Source organism: Stenella coeruleoalba (genome assembly GCF_951394435.1).
Source record: "Stenella coeruleoalba genome assembly, chromosome: 17".
Classification (NCBI taxonomy): domain Eukaryota; kingdom Metazoa; phylum Chordata; class Mammalia; order Artiodactyla; family Delphinidae; genus Stenella; species Stenella coeruleoalba.
In genome coordinates, this window is record NC_137163.1 from 4,445,797 (window position 1) to 4,462,997 (window position 17,201).

The 17,201-nt window shown below is 46.9% G+C and overlaps 1 protein-coding gene across 4 annotated transcripts in view; it reads left to right on the forward strand.

Moving 5' to 3' along the window:
- Window positions 1-760: 760 nt before the first annotated feature.
- FAM135B (family with sequence similarity 135 member B) overlaps window positions 761-17,201 on the forward strand; it is a 278,477-nt gene continuing 262,036 nt past the window's right edge. For all 4 annotated transcript variants that reach the window (XR_013824617.1, XM_079901950.1, XM_079901951.1 and 1 more), the window contains exons 1-2: window positions 761-897; window positions 2,132-2,273. The gene's annotated coding sequence lies outside the window, so the exon portion shown is untranslated. The remainder of the gene's footprint in view (window positions 898-2,131; window positions 2,274-17,201) is intronic.

Below are 17,201 nucleotides of genomic sequence, written 5' to 3' on the forward strand. Positions count from 1 at the left end.
TGGAAGGCAAGTCCGTGTGGCCGATGCACAGTGAGGCCAAACCGAAATGTCAGAGCTGGGAGCAGAGAAAGCTTTATTGCAAATGACGGGGAGGATTTGTGATCAGCTGACGCACAATTCTCTGATTGGTTGGTGGTGATCAATCCTTAGGCGCCAGAAGGTCTGGGGGCTACACGCTCAAGATCATCAAGTAGTTAATTTCTTCCATTTGGTGGTGGTTTTAGCATCTGAAAAACTCAGGAAATATGCATGAGATACTATTATCTAGGTACTTTAGAGAGGAGCTAAAGCAGAGGATACGGGGGAGGGGGGTTCTGCTCGCTTACGTATTGAGTTGAAAAGTGGTGTCCTTACAATTTAGTAGGAGTGTTTATTTGTCAATGTCATCATCCTCACTATCAACTCAGTAGTCTCCCCCTCCTTTCTTTCAAAGTTGCTGATTTCTAAAATATACTACTGATTTGTTACCAACTAACTTTTTTTTGGTAGTGAATCTAGCTTTCCACAGCAGTATAGTAATGAACATCATTAAAGTGTGATAAGTAAACATCAATCCCGTGCCTGGCATTCCACCAGTCACTCATCGCACAGACCTTTCTTGAGATGTCCCAGAGTTTGCTGCAGGAGGTCATGGAGAAGACAGGATTGCCAGCTGATCCCAGAGCTGACCGAGGCAATCGGAGGCTCCTCACTCCCTCCCTGTCCTTGGAATATAAGCTCCACCCACTTTTCCTACCGTGGGAGCCCTTTCCAAGGACTCAGCCTTGAGAACGCGACAGTAGTTGGGACCCTCTGGGTGACTGAACCCCATTAAGGCCTCTCTATAAACTTTGGAGGTCCGGACTGGCGTGTTCGGAGATTTACTTGTCTCGTGGCTTCTCAAGACAGACCTCCGAGGTAAATCCCCTGCTTATTAAACCTGCCGCCTCCATCTGGAGTGGCCTTTTCTCTGGTCTCTCTTTAGCTTCCGGGAGCCAATTTCAGATTTCACCCCAGGAAGCTCCCCAGGTTTCGAACCAACAGAGTAGAAGCCCTGTGTGTAGGCCCTCGAACCAGTTGATCAGGGTCAAACCCTGGCTCTGCCGCTTTCTAGCTCAGAGAAGTCCTGTTAGCTCTGTGGATGGAAGAATGTTGCTTGCCTTATCAGCCAACCAAGGATGCTTCCGCCATCAAACCATCACCCTAACGATGAGCCCTGAGGGATCTCAGGATGGAGACAAACAAGCCCTCAGCCGCTGCGGTGCACCCCGAGGGGACTCAGGGCTGGAAAGAACAGGATACTGGCCCTAGGTGGTTAAAGAATGATTTCAGTGAGCCCAGACTCTTGCATCTTCCCATTTCTAGAAAAGCGCTAAATTCATTCACTCGAGATACTTGGTCTTCTTTAATAAACAGTAATTTTCTAATGTGCCCACTACCTGGTTTGGTTTTGTTTTGGCCATACCGCGTGGCTTGCGGGATCTTAATTCCACCACCAGGGATTGAACCCGGGCCTCGGCAGTGAAAGCGCGGAGTCCTAACCACTGGCCACCAGGGAACTCCACTATCTGGTTTTTATATATTCTGCCTCCTCTCTTACCTCTTCGGAGTGGTCCCTCAGAGCGACCTGAGAGGCTGTCTTCCATCCTCAGAAAATCCAAGTAAAACATAATTTTCAACTCTTAGGTTGTGGTTTTTTCCCAGTTGGCAGCTGCCTGTGCCTAGTTTCCTAATCTTGGAAAAAATCGGGCAGTAATAGCGCTCATCTCCTGGTGTGGCCGTGTGAACTGTTGGTGTGGTTTTTCGGGTGATTATCTAGTGGTTTGGAAATCGTGTTTCTCTACTCGTGTTAGCCAGCGTTGGCTACTCAATGCTACCTAAGCAGATTAACTTTGAAATCTCAGTGATGTACATAAGTTAATTTTTGCCCCATCACAGTCTGATGCAGGTCAGGCCACCACCATCAGCAGCTTCAGAGGCAACCTTTGATCTGTCTCCATTTTGAAATTGGCCATTTTCTTGTTTGGGCTTATTCTTTTTTTTGTTTTTTGTTTTTTTTTTCAGTTGCACAGCTAGAAGAAAGGTTATGTGAATGTGTGTGTGTGTGTGTGTGTGTGTGTGTAACTCATGCCCACTCTCTTTCCTCCCACAGGAAGTCATATCACTTCTGTTCATCTGACTTGGTGAGGACTCCGTCGTGAGGTCCCCATCAGCTACGAGGAGGGCTGACAAATGCAGCTTGGTAGCTGCAAAGAATCAGAATGAATTCGAACGGCTACCATAACTGGCCAGAGGTTAGAGCCTTTTCCTATACGTATTAGATACATGTAAACCTGCAGATGAGGGAACTGATGATCAGGCAGATTATCTCCTGTTATGCACCAAGTCACACAGGTGGGAAGTGGCGGAAGTTGGGGTCACACTGGATCTCTTTGATTCTAATGGGTCCCTAATTGGTTCTTTAAAAAACTGCGATCTCCAGGTTGGGAGGGGGCAGGTGCGAGATGACCCATTTTTTAGAATGTACAGCCAGAATGTATCGAAGTGTTCATTTACATTGAGCTCTGTCTTTAAAAAATGATTGTTTCATTAATGTTAAATATGAGGCTGGATGAGGCTGCCCTTAGTGCACGTGCTGCTGGGCACCTGCCTTGCACTGTTCTGAAGGGGGGTTCCGAGGACCACATGGCCAGTAGTGCTTGACAGTGGTCCCTTCCATTCAGTGTAATGGGAAACGCTACTGCCTACTGGTGCTTAGTTAATTGAATTGTGATCATAGAAGTGTTTTAACTAAACTGGTCCTCACAAACTGCTCAGGTAACTTGAAAAGACCCCTTTGAAATACATGCACGTGGGTTAAAGATAGAGGTACTTATAATGGAAATATGAGAGAACAAGAAGAAAAGGTCAAGCAAGCACCTTGACCAGAAGAAAGCTTCCGCCAGCCCGATCTTTGAGTAAAAACAAAGCTGATGTGCTCATACCTAACAAATAATGGCCTATTTTAAAAAAATATCAGCAATTTTATTTGAGATTGGGTTTACATTCATTATCATTTGTTATAAAATTTACCCTAAGTCTATTTTTGGATCAGTGGTTCTCAATATAGGATAATTTTGTCTCCATCCTCCCCCCAGCCCAGGGACATTTGTCAATGTCTGGAAATCATTTGGTTTGTCAAAATTGAGGGTGTTGGTAGGGGGCAGGGTGCTACTGGCATCTAATGGGCAGGGGTCAGGGAAGGTGTTGAACATCCTATAATGCACAGGGCAGCCCTCATGACAATCACCTGGCCCCAAATATCAATAATGCCAAGTTGAGAACCCTGCATTAGATGATGATGCAGGATCTCTATATAATTTCCAAATATAAATGACAGAGATAATGTAAACCATGGTCATAGCAGAGCATATAGGCAATGTTGCCTAGTCATAAGGAACTGGAATTGACCGTTCAAACCCAGGCTTAGCCCCCTTTAGTTGTGTGATTTCAGTGAAGTTCTGCAACTTTGCCTCCGTTTCCTCCTAAGAGGGTTATCATGGGGTTGTTGTGAAGATAAAATGAGTTTAGAATAGTGCCTGGTGCCTAGTAAGAACACAACTGCGTATGGGTTTGCTGCAATCACAGTTACATGTGCTCCGATAATGCAATGAGAGGAGAATGAGATAAGATAAAAACGTGAAGCTCTGTGGGTTGAACTGCTGTGCCGCTGAGAAGTCGTTCCCTTGAAGACCCATCCCAAGGCATAACAAGGTTGGCCTTCTCCTGAGGACCCTCCCACCCCAGTGCCAACCGATCTGGCTCTTAGGTGAACATTACTTCCCTGTGAGTCAAACTGAACATAGTAATTGAGCACCTATCATAAGTGCAAAGATGTTTAAAGGAAACTTTCGATTTTTGGTTGGTAGGACAAGATAAGACAAATACATGAGAAGAAAGTCAACCTCAAATCTATTCAAATAAATTTTAAAGATGTATCAAACATCTCTATGTTCCAGATGTTGTGCTATGGGTTGGGTAGAGAAAGATAGGCATAGACCCTTTCTTAAGAACTTTCTTCAAAGACGTCTCCTTTGTCATAGATTAATTGTCCATATAGGTTTGAGTTCATTTCTGGGCTCTCTATTCTGTTCTTTTTATCTATATGCTGTTTTTGTGTGTGTGTGTGTGTGTGGGGGGGGCAGCACCATATTGTTTTGATTACTGTTGCTTTGTAGTACAGTCTGATATCAGGGAGCATGATTCCTCCAGTTTTGCTCTTCTTTCTCAAGATTGTTTTTGCTATTCAGGGGAAAAAGGAGAACTTTCTTCAAAGACTCCTCAGTCTAGTGTGGGTAATGCATTGTGATGTAAATAAGTATACCACAAAGCTCTGAGTGCCTTTTCCAAGTATGTGTGGGGTTCAGAGGCAGCTCAGAGGAGGAGGTGATGAACTCTAAGTTAGATCTTAGCAGGCTTCATATGGCAGCAATATGTAGACACAGGTTTGAAGGATGAGCACACATTCATGGATGTACTTGACATCCTGGAGCTTTCTGGGAAGTACAGGTGATTGGTATTGCTTGGTCCAAATGGAGCCAGGATTCATGATGAACAGGAATCAGACCTTAGCTGGCCTGAATGCCAGGCCATGGAGCTTGAAACTCATTCTGAGAGTCTAGAACCACTCCTGAAGGATCTTAAGAGGCAGGGTTATAGGCTCAAGTTACATTTTTAGAAGATCGATATGCCATGTACAGCAGATGGGGTAAGGGGGATGGAACTGGAATTGGGGATATCAGTTAAGAAATTACGCTGGTAATTAAGAAATTACTCTGGGGCTTCCCTGGTGGTGCAGTGGTTGGGAGTCCACCTGCCGATGCAGGGGACGCGGGTTCGTGCCCTGGTCCGGGAGGATCCCATGTGCTGCGGAGCAGCTGGGCCTGTGACCCATGGCCGCTGAGCCTGCACATCTGGAGCCTGTGCTCCGCAATGGGAGAGGCCACAGTGGTGAGAGGCCCGCGTACCGCAAAAAAAAAAAAAAAAAAAAAAAGAAATTACTGTGGTATTTTAGATAAGAAACAGGATGATTTGGGCACAGGTGGTGGATAGAAAAGAGAGTATGCCTGATAAACATGGCATCCCAAGCACCTTTCCTATTTCCCCAACTCACTCCAACATTTAAAAAATAATAATAGCAGGGACTTCCCTGGTGGCGCAGTGGTTAAGAATCCACCTGCTAATACAGGGGAAATGGATTCGATCCCTGGTCTGGGAAGATCCCATGGGAGCAACTAAGCCTGTGCGCCACAACTACTGAGCCTGTGTGCCACAACTACTGAGCGCGTGTGCCTAGAGCCCATGCTCCGCAACAAGAGAAACCACCGCAACAAGAAGCCGATGCACTGCGACAAAGAGTAGCCTCTGCTCGCCGCAACTAGAGAAAGCCCGCGCGCAGCAAGGAAGACCCAGCACAGCCAAAAATAAATAGATAAATAAATAAATTTTAAAAAATTAGCTCACAGGTACATAGCCCTGACTCTGCATGAGGTCTAAGCTTTAATCCATTTAAAGCCATCTAAATTTGAATCCACTTAATCCTCGCCAAAAAAACCCATATGAGATACATTTATTATTCCTGTTTTACAGAAAGGAACTGGAGATACAATTAGGTCAAGTTACATCTTAAAGGACACACATTAAACAGAGTAGCAAAGCCAGATTTCAAGGCCAGGCAAGCTGCCCCAATCTGTTCTTCTATTAGCAAATGTCCCCCCGCTCCCCGCCCCAAACTGTCCTAAAACAATGGGGTTGGTACAGTCAAAAGGGAAGGCTATTCCAGCTCCCCAACTTCCTCCCCATCCTGTGGAGTGCATGGAGTCCGATAAGCATCTCATGACCATTGCTGCTTCTTTTTTTTAAATTATAGTTGATATATAATATTAGTTTTAAGTGTACCACATAGCGATCCAATATTTTTACAGGTTATACTCCATTTAAAGTTATTACTAGATAATAGCTATATTTCCCTGTGCTGTACAATACATCGTTGTTGCTTATCTATTTTATACATAATAGTTTGTTTCTCTTAATCCCATACTCCTATCTTGCCCCTCCCCCTTCCCTCTCCCCACTGGTAACCACTAGCTTGTTCTCTGTATCTGTGAGTCTGTTTCTGTTTTGTTACATACATTCATTTGTTTTATTTTTTTAGATTCCACATACAAGTGATAACATACAGTATTTGTCTTTCTCTATCTGCCTGATTTCACTTAGCATAATACTCTCTAGGTCCATCCATGGTGTTGAAAATAGCACAATATCATTCTTTGTTATGGCTGAGTAGTAGTCATTTTGTGTGTGTGTGTGTGTGTGTGTGTGTGTGTGTGTGTGTGTATACCACATCTAATTTATCCATTCATCTGTTGATGGACGCAGGTTGTTTCCATGTCTTGGCTATTATAAATAATGCTGCTGTGAACATTGCGGTGCACGTATCTTTTCAAATTAGTGTTTTCGTTTTTTTCTGGCTATATACCCAGGAGTGGAACTGCTGGATCATATGGTAGTTCTATTTTTAGTTTTTGGAGGAACCTCCATATTGTTTTCTATAGTGGCTACACCAATCTACATTCCCACCAACAGTGCACAAGGTTTCCCTTTTCTCCACACCCTCTCCAGCATTTATTGTTTGTAGATTTTTTGATGATGGCCATTCTGACCTGTATGAGGTGATACCTTATTGTAGTTTTTTTTTTGTTAACATCTTTATTGGAGTATAATTGCTTTACAATGGTGTGTTAGTTTCTGCTTTATAACAAAGTGAATCAGTTATACATATACATTTGTTCCCATATCTCTTCCCTCTTGCATCTCCCTCCCTCCCACCCTCCCTATCCCACCCCTCTAGGTGGTCTTTATTTGCATTTCTCAAAGGAAACTGTTGTCCAAATGAAGACAACCTACTGAATGGGAGAAAATATTTGCAAATGATATGACCGATAAGGGGTTAATATTCAGGATATATAAACAGCTCATACAACTCAATAATAATAATAAAAAGATGGATTAAAAATGCACAGAAGGTCTGAACAGACAGAAGATCTTCCTTTTCCAAGGCAGACGCAGAGATGGCCAACAGGCACATGGAAAGACAGTTGCTTCTTCATGCCACAGGATGTCACCACTGAAAACCTGCTTTCTGCAACACAGTGAGAAAGTGCCAGTCCACTCGGCTGTGATTCTTTGCTCATTCTGAACGGGCTCGAGCCCCTGTGGCCCTGTGAGGAAGGGCGACCTCCTTACCCTAGAGCCAAACTCAGCCAGGAGCACCCCATGCTTAGCTGTATCTCTCAGCTCTTCCACGTAGGGTGTCACGTTCCAGCTGGGGCTGGATCAGGCTCTGCCTCTGTCCCAGAACCAATGTCCTCCTGTCCTATCTGGAGCGGATCACCTCAAAACATAAAGCTAAGATTACACCCATTTCTCTAGACACCATCACTCACAGCCTCTTGCTGAAGGACTTAAAAAAAAATCTCCTGGGGAGCCCCTGCTGTTGACAACTTGGAGAGCTGTGTACCTGGTGGAATTGACCGACATTAGTATTTAAGTAGATGTGTGTGGGATGATGGGGGTAGAGAGAAGGAGGGCAGGGAGCCCAGGAGCCCAGGATGATGTTAGGTCTGTGTGATTTGATGGATGGGGGGATAACAGTGGAGGATTATTTCTGCTTTTCAGTCGGTTCCACCTAAGCCCACCCTAGACAGTGGTCAGGGCTTTCCTTGCAGATCTCCTGCAGTCCCCTGGCTGTTCAGAGCTTCACCCAGTGGGGCTGAGAATGCACCAGTTCGGAGTGGGGCACCCAATGCCTGTCCATAGGAGGGCGTTGGGTGAGGGAACCTCTGGGCCCAGAGAGCATCACTCCAGCTGCCTGATTTTGGGGTGCCATGTTGGCCACCAGGGACCAGTGATTGTTGTCTAGAGGGAGACCCCTGGGTCCTGACACATGGGTCCTGTCCACACAGCTCTCTACTCCTGGCCTCCCGGAGGCCTCAGTTTCTATGTCTGTGCTTCCTCATCTCTCCTTATCTCCAATCCATGAGCAGAGCAGGGATTGAGGAGAAAGATGTCACAGTAATAAGTCATAATGCTATTTTGCCACATACGGAAGTGGGGGTGGGTGGGAAGAGTAGGTCTTGGGGAACATTCATTTGGGACTTGTATCTTACATGAAAGGTTATCTCAAGGTTCATGAAGATTCTAGTCACAGATGGTAATACATTACATAGCTCATGTGCATATATATTATATATATGTTTTATATATAGTATATATATATATATATATATACACACATACAGGTGTATGTAATTTATTTTTGATTCAAAAAATTTTTTAAAAGTGCATTGAAAGTCTCACTGCCACTCAGCCTTTGTGCCCCAGTTCTCCACCCAACCCCACCCCCATAGCTAATATCCACTTCTACAAGTTTCTTACATAGGCTTCCAGTATATTTTATGCCAATATAAGCAAATACAAATATACCCTTGGGTCTCCTCTCTTTTTCACAAGAGTTATTATGAACACTATTCTGCACTTTGCTCTTTCACTTCACAGTATATTCTGGGGATCTTCTATCAGGGCAATGGAAACACATCCCAGTACAAGAAAACCCTGTGCTACTGGGACGTCTTCACTGCTGGGGACTCAGAGGAAATAGTGGGGACTCGCACTGCCTTTCACAAATAAGACTGCATAAAAATGGAATGTTCGTAGCCAAAGGATGTCATGTGATTTTAACCACATTTTAAGAACGAAAATTGTGAAAGACAGGTACCCCTTTTCTCTATGGAGAACTAAACATTCACATATTTGCCATTCAGCAGACGTTGAGAACATGCATTGTCCGGGGCTTGGCTGGGTGCTGCGGGGAGGACAAATGGCAGAAGAATGCATCCTTCCTCTGCCCTGGCCAGGCTGCAGCAACAGGCAACTCGTGATACTCCTTGTAGCCTCAATACCCACCTCACCCCGCCACATACCCTTTAACAACAGAGAACGTCCCAAAACGATGACCCAGCCTTTCCCGGGCTTAATTTCCTGCAGTGGCTCCCTCTTGTCCTTAGGGTCAAATTCCAACCCCCTCCCTTGGGTTCCAAGGCCCTCGATGTGCAGCTCCTGCTCTTGCAAGCTCATTACTTGCTTCCCCTGTCCTGGCACACTCAGTTTCAGCTCTACTGGATCCCTAGTGGGGATCAAAACCCAGTCCTGGCTGTCTTGCCTCCAGGCCTTTGCATACTTGGTCTTCTCATTCTGCAAGGAACATTCTACCCCCTTCTCCTCCCCTCCCTTTGCCTCTTCTTGTCCCTTCTTTCAGATTCCTTTCCCTGATTGCCTCCCCCCCCACCCTCCCTGACTAGTTAGATGCTAGTCACCCCGGTTGTAATTGCTGGCTTACAATCCACATCTCCTCTTGGACCGTGAGTTAGTGCAGCCCAGTGTAGCGGAGTCTCAATTTTGGCTTTTGTCTCCGAGGCTCTCAACTTCATCGTGAGTGCCAGGGGCCCTCCCTAACATAGTGGTGGGGAGAATTAGAGACCTCTCCATGTGCAGTGCCTGGTGAAGGATGCTCAGTAGATGGTGGTCGGTTTAACCCGCCACAATCTTCTCCCCTCGTCCATGGACCGAATCTTTTTTTTTTTTTTTTTGCGGTACGAGGGCCTATCACTGCTGTGGCCTCTCCCGTTGCGGAGCACAGGCTCCGGACGCGCAGGCTCAGAGGCCATGGCTCACGGGCCCAGCCGCTCCGCAGCACGTGGGATCTTCCCGGACCGGCGCACGAACCCGCGTCCCCTGCATCGGCAGGCGGACTCTCAACCACTGCGCCACCAGGGAAGCCCAGGATAGAATCTTAGACATCTCTGAACCCTCAGTGTCCAGCAGGAAGTAGGTGCCTAGCAAATGATGCGTTAGTCCGTTCGTTGACAGCCACTGCCAACCATACTGAAGATACTGATTGCGTAGGGCCTTAACCCTTTCTCAGGCATCTACTGTGTTGCCTCTGGGTCCCTCTTTAAAGTTTACCGCCACCGACCCCCCTCATCCCCGGTCATCTGTCCCCCCTCCCTGGGGGTAAGGTCTGGAGAGGACCTTTTTATTTCTCCTGCATCCCCATCGTCCAATTCGGAAGGGCACCTCCGCTGCGGAGACTGAGCATGCTCGCGGCCAGGACTGGCTGGCGAGGGCCGGTGGGCGTCGGGTCGGGCTGCTTGCGCCCCCGCAGGCCGGCCGAGCGAGCGGGCGGGGTTTGGCTCCCGGGCAGGCTGCCCGGTCCCCGGGCTCCCGTCGCCGAGTCGCCGCGGGGAGGGCTGAGGCTGGGGAAGCGGGCGCCGCGCCTCCCAGCCGGACGCGCAGCCTCAGGGCGCTGCGCAGGGCTGCGGGGAGCCGGGCCAGCCGGCGGCGGCAGGAAGGGCTCTCCAGGCCGCGAGGGCGCGCTGCGCGCCGTGCGCCGGGGTCTGGCCGCGTCCCGGCGAGGGAAGGAGAGGAGCAAGGGCGCGGAGGTGAGCAGAGCCAGCGGGCGCGAGCTGAGAGGCGCGGGCGCAGGCCCTCGGTCTTTTCCCTTTTTCAGGGGTGGCGGTGAGTCCCTTTCACCGTGTTGACAGCCTTGCCACCCGGCCCGCTTCACTGGGGCTGCCCAGAGGAGGCCGCGGCCGGGCAGCTGTTGCGCCGAGAGGGGGCAGCTGCGGAGTTCCATAACCATAGCAACCTCATCAGCACCACCGCGGCGGCGGCGGCGCGGGCAGCATCCTCTCGCTCCTCCTCCAGGCAGCCTTGCTGCGGGGACCCGAGACCCAGCTCGCAGGTGCCCGGACTCCGCGGTCCGCCCGCTGCCGCTGCAAGTGCTGGCGGCTGGAGAAGGCAAAAAAGAGCAGAGTGAGGGACCCAGGAGCAGTGGCCCAGGAGGAGAGAGAGGGGAGCTCTGCAGTGGGAGACAGGTAGGTGAGAGCACTCCGGGGTCGGCAGCTGCAAAACTCTCTCCTCTGTGGCAGTGACGTTTCTGGAAGCGTGGTTGCTAGTTGGATGGCTTTCTATTACTTAACAGGGATTCTGCCGCGAAATGTGGTTTATCTCCTTATGTCTCCCCCAATCTCTCTGTCCTCTAGTCTCAAGGCACATCTGGGCACGTCTTGAGAGGACAAGAAGGGAAATCCGGTGTGATTGGTGGGGAGGCGCTGGGTTAATTCTGGGTCCCTGCAGAAGTCCCAGATGGAGGCTGAGAGGGTACATCCAGACCCTTCTGCAGGCAGGTTCTCTGAGTCCTTGACCCAGCACAGGCTGACGAGAAGATCATGTTGGGGTGAAATGGGGCAGTGGTAGCGATTCTCTGTGGCCCAGGCTGACCCTGTGGCTTGGCTGGGGACAAGGGTGGGGGACATTTGACATGGAAAGGGACCAGAGCACACAACATGTCTTGCTTTGTAAAGTCAGCTTTAAACCCAGCAGCTGGAAGGTGTATTTAGACAAGGGGAGTAGTAACTATCACCATTTTTGGACCCAGGGGTATCCCTCAAGTTTATCACACTCTTGCCTTTGGCTCTAAGGGGTGGAGTGAGAATAGACATAAAATTATAAACTAAGAGCCAAAAATCCCCCCTCTTTATTTCCTTAACTCACTTCTAGCCACCCCCCAACTATTGTCAGCAAAACAAAACTTCCATGGATTATAACAACACTCTTTGTCCCCTTGGCCAAAGGGGATGCCAGCCATTGGCAAACTATCCCACTTTCAAACAGCCAGAGAATTCAGCTTCAGTTCTCTTTTTGAACTAGGGAGGCGTTGTTTTTCCATCAGGTTCTGAGGTTCCTGATGTTAAGGGATGTGTCAGAGCTGAGAAGCACCAGTGCTCTTCCCACAGAGTGATGGACTGTTAACCTCGTCTACAGGCCAGAGAGAGGGGCAAAGGTTTGGGCATGATTCCAAACCCAGCTCGGCAGGGGCCAGGGCTCCAGAAGACCGTACAGGAGGGAGATAAAGTTAGGTGAATAATTTGAGTCTAAAGTCTCTTGCATGTGGGTAAGTGGGTCTCTGGGTAATATCCGAGATGGGCAGCCATTGACTTTTATAGGCCCTCTCTTTATACTCTGGCCTCAGGGGACAGTGATCAGTCCTAGTTAAGAGGCCATGTTCTTTAATTGAGTTTTTAATTTATGCTGTGGTTGTGTTGCCTGAGGGGATGTGATTTGACCAGCATTTCATTTGGGATTTATGTCATAATGAGGATGATATTATTGTATTCCAGGCAGATGGTAAGGGGTAGAGAAAGGAGGGCATGGTTTGGGAGTCAAACATGGATGTGAGCTCTGATTCCTTCATACACCTGCTGTGTGACCTTGAGTTCCCCCACCTCTCTGAGACTCCCTTCTCTCATCTGTAGAATGGGATGCTAACAGTCCTTCCAGTTTGCCAGGGCATGATGGGGAGGGTGGATGGGAAGGGACTTTTCAAAACCTAATGTCTAGTGCAAATAAAAGGAATTATCATCATTTTCTAAAGAAAACCCCTTCCTCAGATCAGCAAGTCATTCAACGGGCATCAGCTATGAAAAGGGAGTAGAAATATTGGTCAGTGACTCATAGCTGATATGCTGTAGTCCGGTCCAAGATACACTTAGGGGAATATAAAGAGGGCTTTATCGGAGGAAACACAGCATGTCATCCTTGCTTACAGATGTTGAAGGTCAAGGGCTTTGACATCAAATGTGGTAGTTATCTAGTTTGGGAACACTGAGGTCTGCTCACCATGGAGCTGGACTAAGTGTTTTAAGGCATAAAAAGGGATTTGCACGTAGAGGGGACTCATTTAAATGTTGGTTAAATGGATACATCGGACACATTGTGAACTCCTTGGGGCAAAATTCACCTTCATCCAGCTGTGCTCTGTAATTCCAAACGTTTACCCAATTTTTGTCCAGTTTGGCCGAAGGCTTATAGCTTGATGGAATGGCTGGACTGTCTTATACTATTCCCTGCTCTTTTCTACCCCTGATATTGCTCATGCTGGCCTCTGCCTAGAATGACCATTTCATTTCTCACTTCCTTTTTCCCTTCCTGACCCAATTCAAATGCCCCTTCCTACGGGAAGCCTTCCTGGGTTCTCCCCTGTACTCCCACTGCACTTTGGACCTGCTCCGGGACAGTTTGTGCTGGGTCATGTTGTCTTCGCTCGCATACGTGCTGCCCCCTCTCTAGATTTCATGCTTCCTGAGGACAGGAACTTGGTTTTATTCTACCACGATTGTGGCCCCTGCACCTGGCATAGTGATTGCCGTGATGGGTGGTTGTCGAATGTGTGCCCAAGCCTTACCTGCAGCGTAACCACCGGCACCGGAAGAGGCCCGCACAAAGGCTGGCCGAGCTGCCTTCCCCCATCGCAGCCTGTGCAGGAAGCCTGAAGGATGCTTGCTGGGTGGTTGTGCGTTATTTAGGGTCAACCCGCTGAAGCAGAGAGAAGGAGAACGAAAACACATATTTTGCCTTAAAAACGCTCATTTGTTTTCAAGTGGGTGCTTTAGAATAATGGTAATCTGGTGTTGAATAGCCTTCATATAACATTTGCTGGAAACATCTGATGGAGTATTTTAAACTGAAAATGTATTTCTCTCCCTTCCATTTTTTCCCTTGATTTCAGCTCCAGGGTACTGGAAAAGCACGTAGACTGGAGAAATCCTGGTTCTAAGAGGACCTAGGACTAGGACCCTTGGTCTTCCTGTGCCTCAGTTTTCTCATTTGTTAAATGTGGATGGTGATCCCCATCTCACAGAGATGCCAAGTGCTTGGAGTGAATGGAAACCCGTGCAGTAAAAGCAATTCGTAAACTGTAAATTACCCTACCCAGTACATTATTTCTTACAATTTTTTCTTTGTCCTGGAAAATGAGCAAATTGTCTACGTCTAATTACACAGCATCAGACAAGATGAGCTGGTAATGCTGGCCCTGCACTTATGAGCTCCGTGTGCCCTTGAGTGCATCATTTTGCCCCCTCAGCCGTTTGCCTTCTTTGTGTACCATTATAATGACAGCTACCTTTCAAGATGAGTTGGGAAGACATATGTTAGGAAAAGTGTCATGCCCAACACATAGTACATTATATCTGTAATTTCCAAATGACAGATATAATTGCCCATAATAGAAGTTTGCAACTTTTTTGGGAAATGTCCCAAAATGCATTGTCTCTCTTTATCCCTCTATTTCACTTACCTTTTTGAGGAAGGGAGGGAGGGGGAGGGAAGGAGGGAGGAAGAGAGAGAGAGAGAGAAATTACTAATAAGAAGATAGTGGTAGTTTCCGAGAGCCCTCTTTCCACGTGAGATACCGGGAAAAAGTAGAATACGCTCAAGGTTTAGATTCCGGGGCTGAGTCCTCACTCCAACTCTGAACCTAACTGCTCACAGGACTGTTGACCTGGCCTCCTCACCTTTATGGGTCTCAGTTTCTTCATCAATAAACTGTCTGGGTGATTTCAGTGGCCCCATCTCCCTCTGTTTTCAGTGCTTCCATCTCCTAATTAACTTTTCTCCTTGCCAGTGTTACCTCTGTGGCCTTACAGGTTGTCCTTTTGGTCAAAACTCATCACTTGTCTAGACGTTACATTTCAATGCACTGTATACCCATATCCTCCCCGCCATATTTCTCCTCTTTTAGAATTGTCCCCAGTCTAGAAGGCTAGAGTCCCCAAGATGACCCTGGGACTTAGGCAGGTGTTGAATACACCCTGCTATCTCTCCTTGTCTCACCCCACTTCTTATCTGACCTCAGGCAAGATGTTCAGCTGCTCTGTCCATCCTGGAAGATCTCTTTCATTCAAAATACAAGAAACTGTATGGAAGAAACCCTGTCTTACCTGCAAGAGCTGCAGGGGATTCACGGATATCTCTAATAGTCACTGAGCTTCCCAGACTCCGGGTGCTCAGCAACGCCAAATGTTTCTGTTCAAACATGAATCATTTCTAGACGGCTGCACACTGATCTCAGGAGCAATTCCTGAGGGAGGTTTTAGCATCACAGAGGAAATTAGCTCTGTGGACCAGGGCTCTTTCCCGTAGCCGTCCACCTCTGGTGTGGATGGAGAAACACTGTCTGTGCCCAGGACTGGAAATCTGAGTCCGTAGCCTGCCATGTGTCACTCATCACACCAGGGCAGGGGATTCAACTGTGAACAAGGCAAAGACCTGCGCCCTGTAGTAGAGGGATCAGGCATGGAAACAGAAGAGTGAATCAGGCAAGGCAGGGTTCTGCAGAGCAAAGAGAAGAGACTTTTGATACGTTTCCTAAGAGGGGCTGTCAAGGAAGGCTTCACAGAAAAGAGAGAGGGCCTGAAAGAAATCTGCAGGAATTTCCAAGTGGAGGGAAGGGGACTCAGCAGGAGGAAGTAACATGCAAAAGCCTGGACTCGGGAGGTCACAGAGAAGGGACGTGAATGCGCAGGGCTGGAACACAAAGAGTGAAGTGGCGTCTCTCGAGGCTGGGGAGATGAATAGGGGCCACATCTTTGAGAGTCTTTTGAGGCGGACTAAATAGCTTGTCCTCTAACCTGAAGGTCTTGGGAACCATGGAAAGGTTTAGAGTTGCGCAGAACACTGTCCCTCGCTTCAGAATAGAGGTTGGATTTGAGAAGGTGGATCAAGCACTAAATACGATGGCCTCTTAGGAGACTTTTCAGATAGGAGTCTTGAATTCAAGGAGGAGAGTTGAGATGAAGAGAAGTGATGGACAGGAAATAGTGACAGAAGGAATCCTAAGGTGGGAGAGATGGAGAAGTCTCAGATAAATGAACAAACTGCATCCTTTATCAGAAAAATATCAGTGGAACACTCTAGGGACTTTTGACTGTGGATGTAGGTTAAGAGGAGGGAGGGGTCATGGGTGACACTCAGGGGTTTCTTTCCAGCTTGACCACACTCACTCTGGTTTCAGCACCTTCATCTACCTGAACTAGCACGCTAGGCTCTGAATGGACATCCCTGCCTCATCTCTGCTTCTTGACGCAGGACAGCTAGAGCGATCTTGGTAAAACTAAAATCAGACATGATGAGAACACTTAGGATCTACCCTCTTAGCAAATTTCAAGTATGCAATACAGTACTGTTACCTATAGTCACCATTCTACGCATGAGCTCTCCAGAACTTTCTCATCTTGCAGAACTGAAACTTTGTACCCCTTGACCCCTTGTGTCCCTGTTTTCCCCTCCCCCAGCTCTCTGCTTCTATGAGTTTGACTCTCTTTGATTTCACATTTAAGTGAGATCATACAATATTGGAATTTCTGTGTCTGGCCTATATTGCTTAGCATTATATTCTCCACGTCCTTTCATATTGTCACAAATGACAGGATTTTCTTACTTTTTTTTTTTAAGACTGAGTAATAGTCCATTGGATGTATATACCACACTTTCTTTAGTCATTCATCCATAGCTGGGCATTTAGGTTATTTCTGTATCTTGGCTATTGTGAATAATGCTGCAGTGAACGTGGGATTGCAGGTATCTCTTTGAGATCCTGATTTCAATTCTTTTGGACCTATACCCAGAAATGGGATTGCTGAGTCATATGGTAGTTCTACTTTAAATTTGTTTTAGAAATTTTCATGATGTTTTCCATAATGACTGTACTGATTTACCTTCCCACTAACAGTGCACCAGAGTTCCCTTTGCTCCACATCCTTGCCAACATTTATTTTAATTTTATTTTTTTGCTATTGAATTGTATGAGTTCCTTATATATTTTGGATATTAACCCCTTATAAGATGTATGGCTTCCAAATATTTTCTTCTATTTCGTGTGTTGCCTTTTTACTCTTGTTGATTGTTTCCTTTGCTGTGCATGTAGTCCCATTTATTTAATCTTTGCTTTTGTTGCCTGTGCTTTTGGTGTCATATCTAAAAAGTCATTGCTAAGACTAATGTCAAAGAGCTTTTCCCACTGTGTGTGTATTCTTGCAGGAGGTTTTTGGTTTCAGATCTTATGTTTAAGTCATTGTTCCATTTTGAGTTATTTTTGTGCATGGTGTAATATAAGGGTTCAGTTTTACTTATTTGCATATGGGTATCCAGTTTTCCCAACACCATTTATTGAAGAGACTATCCTTTTCTCATTGTGTATTCTTGACACCCTTGTCAAAGATTAGTTGACTATATATGTGTGAGTTTATTTCTATTCCATTATTCTATGTATCTGTTTTTATGCC